Source organism: Pithys albifrons, chromosome 15, assembly GCF_047495875.1.
Source record: "Pithys albifrons albifrons isolate INPA30051 chromosome 15, PitAlb_v1, whole genome shotgun sequence".
In the NCBI taxonomy this organism is placed as follows: domain Eukaryota; kingdom Metazoa; phylum Chordata; class Aves; order Passeriformes; family Thamnophilidae; genus Pithys; species Pithys albifrons.
In genome coordinates this window covers 4,216,848-4,222,847 of record NC_092472.1, presented here as the reverse complement: position 1 = coordinate 4,222,847, position 6,000 = coordinate 4,216,848, and positions in this window count along the sequence as shown.

Sequence of the window (6,000 nt, the reverse complement as noted above, 5' to 3'; positions counted from 1 at the left end):
CCAAGCTGGAGATGGCACCGCCGGGAACATCATCCTCTTACAAGCAGCGTTGGGAGAAGTGACAGGCACTGAGCTGGCTCTTTTTCCCTGAGAGCCTCCGGGATGGAGGACTGCGGGATTAAGCTTGAGCTCAAGTGGTCTCATGCTATCTCAAAGCTGCAATGTTGCTCGGGCTGCTCAGGGAAGGGCTTGGTGTAGAGGTTTTGGAGGATTTGTGGCCTGACAGAGGGTTTGCTGCAAGGATTTTTCTGCACTCAGGTTCCTGGCCAGCTGCTTCCTTGTCCTTCTGAGTAAGGGAGCAGGCTCAGCTGGGTGTCAGAAACATCCTTTCAGTCAGTGGTGTGCAAGACACGAGCCAAAGGAGCAGCATCCCTTTCATATCCACTTTTTGCTGCACTTTCCTGGCACAGAGGGAAGGCTGAGAAGCAGAATTTAAAAGGTATGATGTGGACAACCCCATTCAAGCTGACTGTCAGGTCATCTTGATCTGATGGACAAGAATTGCACTGGGAAGGTTTCAGGCCTTTCTTGCCAAGCAAAGTTAGCAGCCTCTTGGCAGATTTGCAGGAATAGGATGCTGTGTCTGTGCAACTGGAAGCTCTTGCTGAAAGGAGTTTCTTGTGCTATGAAATGTCTTCAGCCTCCAGTTCAATGTCAGTCCCTCTGGGTAGTGTAGACTTTGTCTGCTGATCAGAGTGGAGCACATCTGCTTTCACTCCTTTGTGGATATACTTTGGGAGAGACAGAAGGTAGGCTCAGGGTTGCCAGAATGTTTGATAACTTAGGTTGCTTTTCTGAGGTGTTTTTTTTTAATTAAAGGAAAATGTTGATCATGTTTTCAGAATTAAGTTCTTGTTTGTGGATTTGAGATGATTCCTCAGTCAAAATGCCTTTGCATAGGATGAAAGGCAATCTGGAGTTGAAAAATCATTGTCCCAGAGTGACAAATTTTCGTTCTTTCTGCCTGGCAACTGCTGGCATCAGTGTGGCAGGAAAAGGGGAGACATGGTCACTGGGTTAACTGTGAGGAATGTGGTGGTTCTGGGTTGCTTCCTGGGCTGGCCGTGGTGGTGTGTGGCTGTGAACAGCCAGCTTGTGCACCTACAGTCAGCTCAGAGCCAGCTGCAGCCTGCACCCTGCTGCTGGCAAACTGAATTTCACTGCTGTGAGCTCAAATGCATCATCCCATCCCCATTTCTGGCACCACCAATGGACCTGGGCAACCTTGGGATGAAAGATGGTGGTCTCTTCTGTTCCAGAGTTTTCTGTCACCCCTGGGCTTCATCCAGCACCAACACTCAGGGTCCTGGACTGCTCTCCCAGGGGAGGGACTGTGACATCTGCTCCAGCACAGGGCAGGCAGGCCACCATCCTGCTTTACTGCTGCCTGAATCTGCCCTGCCTGCTCCCTCCTTCTACACCAAATGCCTTGTCATCTCTGGAAGCCACTGCAAAAGCCCTAGCAAAGACTAAAGAAACCATTCTACACATTTCAGCTTCATTCCAGGCTGGTGTGCAGACTCCCCTGGCCCAGAGCAAGGGGCTGAGCAGCTGAATTCAGTGCAGGGCAGGTAAAAGGACATTGTAGGTGCCAGGTTAAAAGGAGCCCAGCATGGGATACTTGCAAAACAGTCTCAGTGGCTTTTCTCAGGGTGGGCTCAGCCATCAGGTTGGTCCAGAAACACTCACCTCAGTTTTGGGTCTGCTGAGGGGACTGCTGTGGGTCCCACCTCACCTCATCCCTACCCCAGACAGCTTTTGGCAAGACTGGGTTTAAGAAACAAACCACACCTGGCAGGGAGACCTTTCTCTGAAGGGGTTTAAAGCTTTCTGCAAAGGGACCTGGGTAGTTTCCTACTGCCTCTTTTGAGAGCAGGAACAAGGAACAGGGTTTTGAATGGTGTCCTGAGACCTGATGCTCTGGGTTTCCGTTCCAGCACAGGGTTTAAGCCAAGAAAACTGCCTGTCCTGCCAAGGCCGGGTAGGAAACTGGGCCCTGGAGCAGCATCAGTGGCGTGGTATTAACTCCTCTCTGCAAGGAGCACTGAGGCTCCTTTGATGAGCTCACTATCTGCAGCATTTACTTTCTTGTTTCCTTCCAAAAGTCCTATCCTGCCTGGCTTAGCCACAGCCTGACACTGTGGAGCTTGTGAAGATGCTCATACAGGCTCAGTGGTGAAAATCACTTTTTAGCCATGTCTTCTCTGAGCTGTGCTCTGCCAGTGAACTGCCAGGCTGGCTGGGGGGAGGCAGTGGAGGGCACGGAGTTGAGCAGGGGGAGGTGGGCTTGAGCCAGGAGAGGGAATGGCCTCGGAGCAGGGATCCTTAAAGCAGCTGACAAGCATTAAACATGCTCTGGCACATCAGCAGTGAGACATATGGGGAATCTTCTTACACCTTCTCTTTTGGTGATAATTTCTTGCAAACCCTGGGTTTAGCAGATCAGGTGAAAGGGATGAACTGTTAGTTTGGGCATGGTTATCCCCCAGGCTCCCGGGGGTGGGATGTTGCTCCTGGTAGGACAGGTACACTGACTGTCAGCAGCAAGTCTGGCTCTCAGAGAGACTGAGAGCTGCTCTGCTTTGATCGTTCCAGCTGGTTACCTGAACATGCCACACATCTGCACTTGAGCTGTCTCCCATCACGTGAGACGTGTGTGTGTGGACAAGCTGCCTCCTCTGTATTTGCTCCTTCTGCTGCAGTGACCAGATGTCCTACTCTTTAGTGATGTTGTCCTACTTTCAAGTAGGTTATTCTATTTTTGCCTGGCCCTGTCCTTTTTGTGACTTTGCCTTCCAACATGTCCTGTGCCTGGCTTTCCCTGGGCAGAGGAAGAAGATCTGCAGGTCACGGTCCTGAGCAGTGCAAGCCATTTCCCTCTTCTGTGTTTCCTGGGGAGCTTGCACAGCCATCAGCCTTGCAGACCAGACATGAGCTCAGGGACCCAGTGCCTCCTTAAAGATAATTAGATGCTGAAAGTCCTCAGAAGGAAGGGTCAAGCTTCCAGCTTGCTTTAGGGGTCTTGAATAGCCTTGCTCTAGCAGGCAGTCATATGAAGGTGGTTGTTCTTGTTTATATGTCTTATCTTCAAGCACCAGTGCTTTCAGGATCTGAAAGAGATGTCTAAGCAGAGAAGGAAAGGGCTGAGCTCACTCTCAGGTCTGAGAAAAAGCTGGGAATGGTAATGGAGTCTTGTCCTGTAACTGCAAACTGGCAGCTTGAAGTCTGGGTACAGCAGGGACCTGACTGCCACCTCACAGGCCTTCCTTGGAAAACACCTTGTTTTTGGCTGCCAGTCCCTGCTAACGCTGATCTCTGACACTGCCTCTTGCTGACTTCCCATTTGCTTACCCTTTGACTTCAGTTTGAAAACTGCAGCTTCTTGTTCAAGCCAGCTGAGGTCAGCATGCCTGAAGGTCTCTGAGCTACCCCAGGTGGGCTCTCCGTGTCCTGGCACGGCTGTGAGGCTGCAGTGGTGGAAAAGGGCAGTGCCCTTTTGGACAGGCAGTGCAGTAGCAGGGCTGGGAGGGAGCACACAGGCTGGAAGCTGAAGGCTGACAGGCTTTGGACTAGTGCTGCAGTTTATTTATGGCCTGCTTAGCAATCTCAGGCAGGCAGTGTGGGCTAAGGCATCTCCTGTCCTGGATTGACAGTACAGATCCAATTAGCCATAAAAGCCTCTAATTATTTGTCCTGAATTGCTCCAGTGGTAACCAAGGCTCTGCTATCTCCTCCTTTTGTCTGTGTCCCAGCTGGAAATACCCCAGTGTCCCTGCATCTAGAGCAGCAAGTGTGATGTGTGAGCAGAGTCAGCACAATCTAATCAAAGGAGACAGGCCCTGTGAGTTAATGAGGGGATGGACCCGCTTCGTTAACTTTGGAGAGTTCCCTAAGCCCTGTCCTGAGAGACAAAGGACTGAGAGTGCGTGTGGCCAAGATAAGACTCAGGAGATGAACTGCTGTAGCAGAGTGGCTGCACTCATGGGGAGGGAAGGGGGTGGCTGAGAAACAGGGTTTGAAAGCAGAAGGTCCTTTGCATGTCATAGGAGAGGAACACCTCCCTTGTGAGAAAAGGCTGAGAGAACTGGGATTGCATGATCTGGGGAAGGGAAGGCGCTGGGGTGACCTTGTTGTGACCTTTCAGTACCTGAAGTGGCTACAAAAGAGCTAGAGAGGAACTTTGGGTATGGACAGGACAACAAGGAATGGCTTCAAATTGACAGAGAGGAGATTTAGGTTAGATATTGGGAAGGAATTCTTGGCTGTGAGGGTGGGCAGGCCCTGGCACAGGTTGCCCAGAGAAGCTGTGGCTGCCCCATCCCTGGAAGTGTTCAAGGTCAAGTCGGATAGGGTTTGGAGCAACCTGGGATAGTGGAAGATGTCCCTGCCCGTGGCAGAGTGGCAGACTGATGAGGTGACCATCCCAGAGAAATGACCCTGGATCTCTGGGAGAGAAGCTGGTTCTGTAGTGGAAGGTGTCCTTTCCCATGGCAGGGGCTTGGAATTAGATGACTTTTAGGGTCCCTTCTAACCCAAACAGTTCTGTGATTCTGCGATTCTGTGATTCTGGTTCTACAGCTTGGACAACTCAAGTTGTCATCTGGAAGGACAGTGGCTGCAGGGAGTCATAGACACAAGGTGGGCTTCACAAGTAAGGCCAGAGGACTTCTCTTTTCAAGACATACTTGCTAAGTTGCAGCTGGGGATTGTCAACTGCAAAGCTACTTTGAGGTGAAATAAGCTTTGCAGGGCACTTATTGCCTCCTCCTGCTCATTCTGGGTTCTAAGTCTGTAAAAGAGGAGCCTCGGCTCTCTGCTAGAGAAAATGTGTCATTTACGTTCTTAGTAACCTTAGCTCTGACCTGAAATGACAGCAAATAGCTCTCAGACAAGACAGGGCAGCCAGCCTTGCCTTGAAAGCAAAATTTTACACAAATAACATTCAGCTCCTGTATGAGGGGCCAGCTGAGTGCTTCCACCATTGTTTCCAGGTCACAGGGTGCCCCCCAGAATGGTTTTTACATCATTGTCTTGAGATGCTGCCTGAAGGCAAGCCATGGCTTTGCTCACCACGTGCATGTTTTCCCTTTGTGTGGATGTATGAGCAACAGACCTGCCAGCACGTGGCTCTGCCCCTGTGCCTGAGAGGGAGGGACACGGGGAGAATCAGCCAGGGTGCCCACTGGGGGAGGCTGGGAGCTGTTCAAGGCATCCCTGGTGTGACACAGGCTGCTGAAGCACCAGATTTGTCTCTCTGACCTCCAGCCAAGGGGCACTCAGATAGGACCCCTCTGCCAAGGCCAGTGCCAGTCTTTGGAATCAGCTGACAGATCCTTCAAGCCTCTTCGTGTCCTTCCCCTGCAGTCCAGAGCCTGCCAAGTTCAAGCCAAAAGGCTCCCTCCATACAAATGGGGATGAGGGGGACGGGCTGCTGATGTACAAAAACTGTTTCTTTCCTGACCACTTGGAAAGGGGAGCTATGGAATTTTAAGCAGGAAAGACAAAACTCTGCTGAAGAGGCCTCTTCTGTGCTTGCTTGGTGAAACCACTGATCACAGTGTTGGGGGGGGTGTCCAGGAAGATGCCAGGCTTGCCCTCATTAATGGCTCTGTTGTTGTCTGCTCTAGTTTGTTGGTCTTTGCTCTGGGAGACCATTTGCCAAAGCAGCTACTATTTTCCCTAGAGCAGCTTCTGTAGGAGCTGTCCCTGTGGCGGGGGCTGTCCCTCTGTGTGGCTGGGCTTGCACAGTGCCAGCTCTTGGACCTGGCCTTAAGGGCTGGCCTAAAGTGCTCTAGCAACCTCCATCATGGCCACAAAAACTGTACTCGCAGGTGGAAGGGGGACAGGTGAGAGAAGACATGATCTTTGTTCCACCAGGGGCTCTCCCCTCTGCCTTTTAAGAGTGTCCAGCCTCACAGCTTTGCACCCAAGGAGAAGCACCCCCTTCTCCCACCTCGGTCTCTGTGCTCTCCAGCAGCAACAATTTGCCTGGGCTGGGAA